A 12,748-nucleotide genomic window follows, 5' to 3' on the forward strand; every position below is an offset into this window, starting at 1 on the left:
GAATAATTTGTACGCATGCACGCACGCGCACGTATTTAGGGGGTTTACTGGAACCCTCTGGAAAATGCTATCAGGGATCCAGATATATATTTTTTAATCCCAACAACAAGTTGTGGTTCCAATCAAGATTCTGATGGAGACGTTCAGCTCTATAATTCTATGATTCTATTGTATTCATAGAGCTAAGAATCAAATGTCATGTTTAGCTTTTTCTTGTCAGATGCTCTCTCATGTTCAGATCTGGCCTCAGTACAATAATGTAGCATTTGGGAATGAAGATGCAGCCCAGAAGCCCAGCACTAGAAGCCAAGATAGAGAAGATCTGCACAGCTACCATGTATTTACCCTTTGTGCTCAGGTAGGTGGGCACAAAGGAGACCCAAATGCTGCAGAAGACCAACATGCTGAAGGTGATCAGCTTGGCTTCATTAAAGGCCCCAGGCAGCTTCCTGGCTAGGAAAGCCACCATGAAGCAGATGGCAGCCAGGAAGCCCATGTAGCTGAGGGAGCCATAAAACATGAACACAGACCCTTCATTGCATTGCAGGATGATTTCTCCAAGCTGAGAATGCATGTCAGAATCTGGGAATGGAGGAGAGGCCCCCAGCCAGATGGTGCAGATGAGAACTTGGACACTGGAACAGGAAATGACAATGGAGTTGGCCAGACTCTTCCCCAGCCATCTCCTTACCCTGTTCCCTGGCTTTGTGGCCAGGAAGGCCAGCACCACAGTGATGGTTTTTGCCAACACAGAGGAGACAGCAACTGAAAAGATGATGCTGAAGGCTATTTGTCGGAGAAGGCAGGTCCCTTTCCTTGGTTTCCAATGAAGAGGAAGGAGGACAGAAAGGAAAGCAGGAGGGAGATGAGGAGGATGTAGGAGAGGTCCCTGTTGTTGGCTTTGACTATGGGAGTTTCGTTGTATTTAATGAAGATTCCTAACACAAAGCCTGTGGTTAAGGATAAGAAGAGAGAAAGGGAAGCTAGGAGGCTCCCCAAATATTCCTCATAGGACAGGAAGGTGATAGCTTTGGGTACACATCGATCTCGGTCCTCACTTGGATGCTGATCTTCTGGACAATTGGTGCATTCATCAGCATCTGCATAGAGGAAAAGACACTTCAGTATCCTAATATCAGTCACACACCTACAATGGTCTTATGCTGTTTCAATTCTGAGGAAAGGTGGGCATCTGGGAGAAATCAGGAAAGAATACTGTTTTGTTGGGAAGGGGAGAGGCAAACATTCACAGCTAGAAAAGTCTCAATCCATCAACTCATTCCCAGTGGCTTCTCTTAGAACAGGAGGCTTTGATCTTATTGAGCAGTACTTATATCCTTGAGGTTTCATATGAGTTAATCTTTAGTGATGAATGGGTGGATTTCAAAGATCTCTAAAATTATATAGTAGAAGCCAATATGAGAAATGAGAAAATAACACTATAAAAACCACAAATCAAAATTTCGTAGAAAAGCTGCCATCATTAAATACAGGTTAATTCTACATGCTTGACCACATGGGTGCTGGGGGTAGGAACAGGGGAGCCCCCCCCCCTGAAGAGGGTATTTCATTCATGAGGTGCCATTACTAACATCATGTTTGGAGTGACTCAGAAATTAGCCCCATCCTCCTATCAAAGGTCCTTTCCTCTGAGATCCTCCCCTACCTTCCTGAGTGGAGATTGTCCCTTCTGAGCAGGGAGCACAATCATAGCAGCACGGCGGCTTCCCGTCCTGAACCTTTTTGGCAAATCCTGGGAGACAGCTTTCTGTGCATCTTGAACAAGGAACTATCTAGACGTAAAGAGATTGAACACCAAGGAGAAAGTGTCAGTAGCAATTGTGCTTTTGGATTAAAGTTTATACCTGTTTACTCAAGAGCAGGTCCCATTAATCTCAGTGGGACTTAGCTGCAGAGAAGTGAGCACAAGATTGCAGTCCAAGCAACTTATGTATTATTTAAAATGTTGTTAGAGCGTGGCAAAGGCCATAGTTAATAAAATGACAGATATAATTTCCCCTACCTTCTTAAATAGATTGGGCCATACAATTACTTCCGGATTAATAGTGAACTTCATATTTGAGGACCCCTGTCTCTCTATTCTCCCAATCTTCACTCTAGCAAGAGAGTTGTTGGGAAACAGCGCCAGATTCACGATATCGAAGTCAGCGGCCACTGCCCCATCCTCATCCAAGTACTGTCCATCAGCTGAAGTATTAGTATAGAAGCGGACTTCTTTCAAGAAAGGATGAAGCTGGAATGACAGAGGAAACTCCAGCATTGAGAGAACGAGAACCCATGTTGGTTAAGTCGCCACTAATTTCTTGCATCCTTATCTTCTTTCAATGAGGCACATCTCTCATCTGGACTCATAGCAACTGTGATAGATTATTAGGCCCCCCTCATTCTGCTTCCGCATTTTGGGGATGACCAAAGTCCGCATTATTACATACAGGAAAGGTTGATTAAGATGTTGGGGAAAATATGGATAGAATGATCAAGATGGCTTTATTAAAGGCAAAACACTAAGTTCTAATAAGGATAAAGTCATCTTTCTATTGCAGGATCCTCTTTTCCCTATAATAACCGCATAAAGGAAATTTTATAAAGAAGACTATCCAGTGGTATTGATTACCCTGAAATTCAAAGATTGTAAGGGAGGTTAGAGATTCCCTCCATTTGTTGTGAGGTTGCAAAAGCTTGTAAATGTATTGCTGTCTAATGATAGACAAAAATGTTATTGTCAAGTCCTAGTACGCTTATTAATTTTTTTTAAAAGATTTAGGTCTGTTCCTCAGCAATCTGATGAAGCAATAAGGGCTAAAATAACTGAGGCACTTGCAAATGTGCTTGAGATACAAAAGTAGGAGGTAGATAAAACTATTGATCATGCTTTCAGGGTTAAATCCCTGTATGCTAAAAGAAGGAAAATTTCCAGGAGATTGTCTGGTCCTTTTTAATTCTAGAAATATCAAAGACAGAGTGCTTCAGACACATTATGAGAAAGGTCTTGAAATAGGGAGGGAGCAGAAGAAAAGGAAGAGATTGAAGAAGAGGAAGAGGAGAACAAACAGCAGGGGGGTTGGAAGCGGAGGGGTAAACAAGACTTAATAGAAAATGGATCTTAGAATTCTTAAATGGAATGTAAATTGATTAAATAATAAATTGAAAAGGAATAAAGTAGCACACATTTTGACAAAACAGAAATTAGACATTATTTGTTTGCAGGGAACCCATATAAAAAGGCAACACAGAAAATTATTAATAAATAAAGGTCTGGGACAAAAATTCATTTCTTCTGATAAAAAAAGAGAGGGGTAATGATGTATGTTAATCTCAAATTAGACCCTAAGCCCCCAAACCATCTTTAAATATAAAAGATGAAGAATGCAGAATGATGGCAATTAAACTGAATCTAGCTGGGGAATCAGGGACGCGGGTGGTACTATGGGTTAAACCACAGAGCCTAGGGCTTGCCGATCAAAAGATCGGCGGTTCGAATCCCCACAATGGGGTGAGCTCCCGTTGCTCATCCCTGCTCCTGCCAACCTAGCAGTTTAAAAGCATGAAGTGCAAGTAGATAAATAGGTACCACTCCGGCAAGAAGGTAAATGTTTAATAGGTTATTGTATTTTAATATTCTGTTGGAAGCCGCCCAGAGTGGCTGGGCAAACCGAGCCAGATGGGCGGGGTATAAATAATAAATTATTATTACAGTGGTACCTCGGGTTACATAGGCTTCAGGTTACATATGTTTCAGGTTACAGACTCCGCTAACCCAAAAATAGTACCTCGGGTTAAGAACTTTGCTTCAGGATGAGAATAGAAATCGTGCTCCAGCGGCACAGCAGCAGCACGAGGCCCCATTAGCTAAAGTGGTGCCTCAGGTTAAGAACAGTTTCAGGTTAAAAACAGACCTCCAGAACGAATTAAGTACTTAACTTGAGGTACCACTGTATTATTATATAAATGGTGTTTCCATGCGCTGCTCTGGTTCGCCAGAAGTGGCTTAGTCATGCTGGCCAAATGACCCGGAAGCTGTACGCCGGCTCCCTCGGCCAATAAAGCGAGATGAGCGCCGCAACCCCAGAGTCATCCGTTACTGGACCTAATGGTCAGGGGTCCCTTTACCTTTATATGGGGAATCAATTATTCTAGGGGGAATTTACGCTCCCAATGAACAGAAAACGGACTTGGAAGAGAAAGGGTTTGACTTGTGTGATAATAACGTAATAATGATGGGTGACTTCAATGGTGGTGTTTCGCTTGATGTAGATAAAACTATAAGGAAAAAAGAGTCAAGAAAAGGGAAACTACCAATTGCATTTTTTAAATATGGTGTTAAATTTTGATCTAATTGATTTATGGCGACTTTAGCATCCATTAGAAAGCCAGTTCACATTTTCCCCCCAGCACATATAATTCCTTTAGCAGAATAGACTACCTTTGGAGTAGAGAAACGGATCTAAGTGTAGTATGGGATGCTAGCAAGGCTGTAATGAGATGTTTCTTAATTCAACAAAGTGACGCAGGGACGCGTCTGTAGCTCTTGCCGAGCGAAGTGAGTAAAACTGGCCCCATGGACCTGGGTGCCAGATGAAGTGAAGGGCATGAGGCAGGAGTTGATAATGCAGGTGACCTGTGCACAAGAAAGCTGCCAGCTAGCTCTGTAGAGGCTCCTTTTATTGCCACAATATGCAAACTCAGGCAGATACATTTGGACTGTGACCTTTACACATCTTCCAGTCCCAAGATCGTGAGGTGGTACAAAGTTATTTTGGCACCTGTTTCCACCTCGTCATTTTCCCCTTGCACAATGTATGATGAAGGAGACAAAGGTCTCAGAGACAAAGGTCACAGACAGGACACAGCAGACTACTGAGACCGCAAAAAGTTAGACAGAGGGCAAGATGTTCAGACAGCTGTGGCTTTATCTGTGAGGGGGAGTGTGCTCCGCACCCCAAGGTCACGTGTGCAGACAGCTGAGGCTGCCCACGAGCAGGAGTGTGCTCCACAACTCAGCGATCATTCCTACACTTAGTTCTCGAACTACTTGGAACCTGAACACTTCAAACCCAAAAATGAGTGTTACGGTTTTGGAACTTTTTTCGGAAGCCGAACGTGCTCTGTTCTGAGCATAACTTCCGTTTTGAGTGCCACACTTCCGTTTTCCTAGTGAGGGAAGGCGGGCCAGGCAGCAAGCGAGCAGGCACCTGCCACCCTCCAGCGCTGGGTCCCTCTGCCGCTGCCACAACAACAACCACCCCCTTCCTCCAGCTCTGGTGGACCCAGCACTGAGTGAGGGAAGGCTGGGCCGGGGTGGCAAGCAAGCAGGCAATGGATGATGCCACACACACCCCAGCCTGCTCCCCCTCTGAGAGATCCCCGCCTCCATTCCTGCTTGCAGGCAAATAGGAGTGGGATCAGGCAGCTCAGCTGAGGAGCTCCTGGCTGCCTTCAGGTGGTGCAGGGGCTCCCAGATGCAGCTTCCGTGCTGCCTCCACCTTCCCCAACCCCAGGAACTATTCAGCCTGGCTGCCTTCATGGGGTCAGTAATATCCAAGGCAACACGATGAACAAATACAATGATACAATATCTTCTTCAGCACAGCAGAAGGATACCTTTGGTTTTATTTCACGTTATTTTGACATTATAGTTTATGTGTATAGTTCATAATATTTCGAGTTTATTATAGTTACCATGCATATGCAGGTCATTGTTTTAATATTCTTTTACAGTTTACGAAGCATTTTTGTATCCTTCTGCTGTGCTGAAGAAAGAATTCCACGAAAACAGTGGGTATGTCCGGAATCACTGTTCACAACGTCTGTTTGCGAACTACTCCGACAGCATTGGAAGCCATAAACAAAGCTTTATAGCCTGTTTGCACCAGATAAGAATCTGATACATTGCTTCTTTTAGAGAAAGACTTTCAGAGACTTATGAGACTTATATTTATTTGGTTTTATGTTTTCAAGAGAATCCATTTAGAGTGCGTAATTTGTGACTTTCAGAGATTCGTAAGTTTTCTGTTTATATGATTTATATATTTCATATTATATAAAGAGCGCATATTGATATCGTATCATTGTATTTGGTCATTGTGTTGCCTTGGATATTACTGACTACTGTTTGCAACACAGGGTTAAATTGTTTGGTGCCTTCATGGGGTTGCAGGGGATCCAGTGCAGAGGTGGGGGGCCCCAGGGCTGCATTAAAAAAAAACCAGGGAAACTTTCCAGAAAACCACAAGGCCAAGAATCTTGAAACTCATGAAAAAGCAGCAACACAACAAACTGAAAAAAGCAAACCGACTGCAAATGAATCAAAATCACAAGAAAACATAAAACAACACTGAATCTGGCTGACAGTAAGAAATCTTACAATCCTTTGCAAAATGGAACGGACATACCTGCCATGACCATAGACTTTGACGTTCCAACCTGCCTCCTCCTCTTCCTCCTCCCACAATCGAACTCCGCTTTGTTCTGGATGAATATGCTGCATTTAAGGCCTGAGCCAAAACCTGGATATTTAAGTAATTGATGTAGCTGTCTTGCGACTGAATTCTTTCCACCTCTTCCTCGGGCAACAACTTCAGATCCTTCTTCTCCCTGCATTTCGTTAAACCCCTCAGGGACAAGGCATGCTTTGAATATGAACAATCAAATACTTTTACCATGCAGCTTGGACTAGTTGGGGACATTGGCTCATAGTAGTCCTTTTTCGTCCTTTTTTTAGTCTTCATTACAAAGGACAAAGAGCCATGCACATATGGGAAGCAATCAGTATCACATAATGAGAATTTGTTCTGAAGGCCTGTGGTTATCCAGACTTTCCCTCCTCCACTCTGTACCCTTTGAAGTAAGGATTCCACCTCTATGATTATATAAAGTCCATACTGAGAGTCTGCAGTGTAAACAAATACATTGACTTCTCTCCACATGGCAGGTAGTTCATGGGGTATCCAGAGCCAAGTCTTATGTTCTACTCTTTCTTTGAAGGCAATACAAATTTCCTTTTTGATCATCAGAGGCGTCAAGGTACTCAGGGACCTTTCTCCGTTGTCATTGTCTGGAGCAAAGAGGCCAACCCATGTCCACCGGAAATGCAGGAGGAGTTGGACCACCCCCTGGTACTGAGTGTCTTGCTTTGGAGTCATCCAGTAGACAAAAGGGAACTGGGCTTTATCATTAAGAACAAAGCCATAACTGAGCTGGTGAGGAAAGAAAAAGAGACTGGTGGTTTGATTTTCAGAAGTAACATTGGATACTTCTATGTGAAAGATGATGGTAAATTCAATAGGGCAAACCTCACAAGTGGGTTTAAAATATATATATATATTGAAGCAGTTTTTCTACTGTTTAACCGCAATAGTCTCTAAGCAGTTTCAAAAGATGCAATACAAAAAAATCAAGAAGGTAAAATTTTCAAATCAAACTTCAATTAAATTGCCTGCTGAAATAAAATTAAATAAAATTAAATTATAAAATACTTCAGTAGGCCCCAGAAAGTCAATAGCGAAGTGGTTTGCCAATCCTCAGCTGGAAAGGAGTTTGATATCATTGGGGCCATAACACTGAACACATGGCTCTTATACTGAACACATGTCTCCTGATGGATACAAACTCTGCATCTGAGCCATTGGGAACCACTAACAGTGATTGGGCCACTAGAGCACACTTTATAGCAGTGGAGTTACATGCTGGCAATAATGGAGTGCATTGCAGTAATGGAGTCTTGAGGTCACCAATGCATGGATCACCATGTCCACACTGCATCAAACACAGGAGATGACCCTCAGTCAACCAGCTACAAATCCCCCTAACAGTTACCTCATCCAGCCCAAACTTCTCTGCAAGTATATTATGGGGGATGTTTTAAAAAGTCTTACTGAAATCAAGATACACTATGTCCACAGAATTCCCCTGATCCACCAAGCTTGTAACTCTATCAAAAATATGCCTTACCTACAGAACGTAACTTGAAAACAACCAGAATCACATTTGCTTAGTTGCATAACTCTTATACTGGTCCCAATATATGGGATAATAACGTGGATTACAAATATATTGCATTCTGGGCTAAAAACAGAGCTCCATCTCTTCTCCACTGAAGCCCTTATTCAGCCTCAGGCAGTTTGCTAGAGACAGAGAGAAAACACATCCATTCTCTTCAGCAGCTAAGAACAAAGAGCACCCTACCCAATAGGGATGCCTCCCAGGTTAGCATATACATAGATGAGCTAAACACCTTGTGATACAACCAATGAAAGTTTCCAGCCATGCTTCACAGTATACAATACAGACACATTATGCATTTCCCATTTCAATACACATTAAACAATTGTATTTACTATGCAAAAGGCTCCAGGCTCAATTTATTTCTATATGGCTCTTCACCTCATGAAAGACAATGTTTCAAAGCAGTGTACAATGTAAGGTAAGCAATACAATCAGTTACATTATCCTAAGTTTTTCCTTACAGTCTGACTAGGTGGCATATGTTGCCTGGTGTGTTGGACCTGAACCCAGTTCTTACCTGTGGGATCTTGTAGATGCCCAACATGCTTGCAATGTGTGTGGAGATGTCGGATTCACCTGCTTCAAGAACAGCCAACAGCTTTTTCTGTCTTCCACACCTGTAGTTTGGAATACTGATTTCCCCACCAGAAAAAAGGTCTATCAGGGCATCGGAAGTCATTCTTCCCTGAAAACAGGTATCATACATGCTGAAGCCAAGGGTGATGTTTGGTAAGAGTTTGGGATTATCATTGATATCCTGAACAGCAAGGGCAAATGACAGAACGTGTGAGCTCCTCACAATCTCCCATCTGCAAAAATAGTGTGTCACACAGTTACCCTCAATCCAGTCAGAAAAAACTGTTTATGTATGTGACAACAGCTGCAAGTGTGCTACTAGCCCAAAGATGGAAGGAAGAAATAAACCCGACTAGGGAAGAATGGCAAGCCAAGCTTCTGGACCACACTGAAATGGCAAAGCTAACCGGGAGACTCAGGAACCAAGACAAGGACTTTAAAAAAGAATGGGAAAAAATTATAATTTACTTAGAAGACCGTTGCAAGCAAATCAAAACTTTAGCTGGACTCTAAGAATCACTTGTAAAGTGATGAAGATTATGGATAATTTGGAAAAATGAAAATTGTGGGGAACGTATGCATATGCAGATTTACATTCTGTTACAAGGACCCATTGTAGGGGATGGGGGGAATCTCATGAAATGATTATATAAATTGCTTGACTGTAGATTTCTAATGATAAAACCAAATCAAATATTTCACACAAAGCTAGACTACCAGAAAACAGGGGTAACACAGGTATATCTAAGGAACTGGAGAGTAGCTAGGAGCAGAAATAAATCCCATTAATCCATCAGTACTTACAGCACAATTCTCTTGAAGGGGCTACTGGAAAAGGTAAAGTATTGCTGCTTTTGAAAGAATCTTGGAGATATGATTCCACCAATGAGGTGGTCTGCTGGCCAGTAAAAATTCACAGGAGAATTTACATCACCGATGAAAATCGGTGGGCACTTTACCCTCTGCTGCAACCCATAGGTTGTGAGAGACATCACCAGAAACAGTGTTATCATTCTGGGTCTCTTCTCAAAGGGGGATTGAGGAGAAGGGCCAAAAATTCAGTGGACAAGCATCTTCTTTTGCACCCAGAAGGTGTGAAGTGCAATCCTGACTCACCTCTCCAGGCAGAGCTGGGGATGTCCCCTTCCTGGAAAGCTACTGCCAGTCAGCAGATGGTACAGATCTCAAAGGCAGCTTCCTATGTTCTGATTAAGCTTCGCACAAACTTAGCTCCCCCCTCACCTGCCCTATATCTTAGCCCCAAGGACTCTGTGGCACATGATATATTTTATACATCAAACCCTTCAGGCACAGTGGAAGAAACAAACCTCCAGCTGCCCTTAATTATGATGTTTATGTTATTGTTCCCAAATGCAATATTTGAGGGCGGGGTATGAGGATCCCTTGGACTCTGTAAATAATAAGAATAAATTGCTGTGGTTCAGATAATTTTAAAGGGAAGAGAGGTTTCCTCTGGAACTTCAGAAGAGCAGGTACAGAGCAAGAGAAAAACATGTTTACTGAAAAGACTGACATGGGTCAAGGAGGCAGAAAGATGAGTTTGAATTATCTTTATTGGCATATTAAGAGCCCTGGAGCCCATCAGGCCAAAGGCCCATCAAGTCCAGCATCCTATAATCACAATGGCCAACAAGTTGCCCCAAAGGGAAGCCCACAAGCTGAAGATGTGGAGCAGAACTTTCCCTACATGTGATTTCCAAAATCCATCACACAGGAGCCTTCTACTTTCAGCAGAGGAGGGAGAACATATCCTTGAAGACAATAACCTTGGGTAACCTTTCCCCCTCCATAAAGGTAAAGGTCTAGGTTTGCCATCGCCTTTCCCCCAAGAAGAAGGCATCTTTTAATTTCATGACCGCTGTCACCATCTGCAATGATCATGGAGCCCAATAAAGTAAAATCTCTCACTACCTCCATTTTTCCCCCTTCTATTTGCCAGGAGGTGATGGGCCCAGTGGCCATGATCTTCGTTTTTTTGATGTTGAGCTTCAGAGCATATTTTGCGCTCTCCTCTTTCACCCTCATTGAAAGGTTCTTTAATTCCTCCTCACTTTCTGCCATCAAGGTTGTGTCATCTGCATATCTGAGGTTGTTGATATTTCTTCCGGCAATCTTAATTCCAGCATGGGATTCATCCAGCCCAGCCTTTTGCATGATGAATTCTGCATATAAGTTAAATAAGCAGGGAGACAATATACAGCCTTGTCGTACTCCTTTCCCAATTTTGAACCAATCAGTTGTTCCATATCCAGTTCTAACTGTAGCTTCTTGTCCCACATAGAGACATCACCTTGCCAACAAATGGCAGTATAGTTAAAGCTATGGTTTTCCCAGTAGTGATATATGGAAGTGAGAGCTGGACCATAAAGAAGGCTGATCGCCGAAGAATTGATGCTTTTGAATTATGGTCTGGAGGAGACTCTTGAGAGTCCCATGGACTGCAAGAAGATCAAACCTATCCATTCTGAAGGAAATCAGCCCTGAGTGCTCACTGGAAGGACAGATCGTGAAGCTGAGGCTCCAATACTTTGGCCACCTCATGAGAAGACTCCCTGAAAAAGACCCTGATGTTGGGAAAGACTGAGGGCACAAGGAGCAGGGAATGACAGAGGACAAGATGGTTGGACAGTGTTCTCAAAGCTACCAGCATGAGTTCGACCAAACTGCGGGAGGCAGTGAAAGACAGGAGTGCCTGACGTACTCTGGTCCATGGGGTCACGGAGAGTCGGACACGACTAAATGACTAAACAGCAAAGGTACCCCTGACCATTAGGTCCAGTCTCAGATGACTCTGGGGTTGCACACTCGTCTTGCTCTTTAGGCCGAGGGAGCCGGCGTTTGTCCGCAGACAGCTTCTGGGTTATGTGGCCAGCACGACTAAGCTGCTTCTGGTAAACCAGAGCAGCACACAGAAATGCCATTTACCTTCCTTCCGGAGCGGTATCTATTTATCTACTTGCACTTTTACGTGCTTTCGAACTGCTAGGTGGGCAGGAGCTGGAACCAAGCAACAGGAGCTCAACCCGTTGCGGGGATTCAAACCACCAACCTTCTGATCAGCAAGCCCTAGGCTCTGTGGTTTAGACCACAGCGCCCCCATGTCCCATCCCCCCTCCATAAATTTGTATAAACATCTGTTACTACACAATTGTAAATAGACCTACTCAGTGAATTACTAAATATCTCAATAAAGACCTCCATAGAGTGCATGCCAGCAACCCAATCTTGAATTCAAGGTTGTGCCCTTCCAGTTGTGATGTGCCTGGTATAATGACAATTTGAGTAAGCCCAATGATTGCCATGGAAGCCATGAAGTCCCAAGTGGGCCCAGTGGCAATCTTTGAATGACTGTGTTCCTCCAAAACCATGCCAGAGACCACCTCTGCCAGCTCAATCAGGGGAGTTGCTCCACCCCCTTCAGTCATTTTGGGTGCCCATTTGTGAACCATGGGCTTGTGGGGTTGAAAGGGACCCAAAGGGTCATTTAATCCAACCCCCCAATCCTATTCCTTTCCACCACCCTTTCCCCACATTCCGAGCTGCAGTTGCCACGTGTGACAAATAGTCTCCTGCACAGAGTAAAATCTGCACTATTTGATTTTTCTGATGGTGTATCCAAGCAAAAAGGTTTAAAATGAGCATTAGGGGAAAGTGTGCATTGAATGTATAGAATCATGAAAAGAACACGCATAAGTATAATATAGGTGCATGTACAACTCTGTTCACCGCATTCTAAAAGGTTAATCATTAAGATGGTGGGAACAATGTCCCTCTGGAAGACCAGAAATGGCTGGACTCCAACCCCCATCAGCCCCCCATGACCAAGGGTTAGGGACAAAGAGAGCTGGGGAGGGCTGAAGATTCCCCTTTGCTGGGGGGGGGAAATACCCACATTTTTTCACCTGTTTTTTTTTTCTTTTTCATGCTTAATTTCCTACCCAAAACACAGCGGGGACCACCATTCCCATCAACCTTTGCCAATCCTAAAGGAACCCCCCTTCCTCAAATCGGAAAGTTTCGGAGGGAAATTGAGCAACCCCCTTCCAGAGAGTAAGCTTGGGAACACAAGATCTCCAGTTTGGGTTTCTGTTCCAATGGGGCTCCTCTTCCGGAAAGGACGTCACAA

General features: G+C 43.5%; 1 pseudogene across 1 annotated transcript; it reads right to left on the bottom strand.

The window, feature by feature from the left end:
- Nucleotides 1-202: 202 nt before the first annotated feature.
- Nucleotides 203-9,614, bottom strand: LOC310758179 (vomeronasal type-2 receptor 26-like; annotated as a pseudogene). The gene is made up of 6 exons: nucleotides 9,406-9,614; nucleotides 8,543-8,834; nucleotides 6,414-7,217; nucleotides 2,024-2,254; nucleotides 1,667-1,793; nucleotides 203-1,100 (listed from the first exon to the last, which is right to left on the bottom strand). The product of its transcript is annotated as a vomeronasal type-2 receptor 26-like (transcript).
- Between the last annotated feature and the right edge of the window lie 3,134 nt (nucleotides 9,615-12,748).

This window comes from Podarcis filfolensis (assembly GCF_964270895.1).
Source record: "Podarcis filfolensis genome assembly, chromosome: 2".
Taxonomy (NCBI): Eukaryota; Metazoa; Chordata; class Lepidosauria; order Squamata; family Lacertidae; genus Podarcis; species Podarcis filfolensis.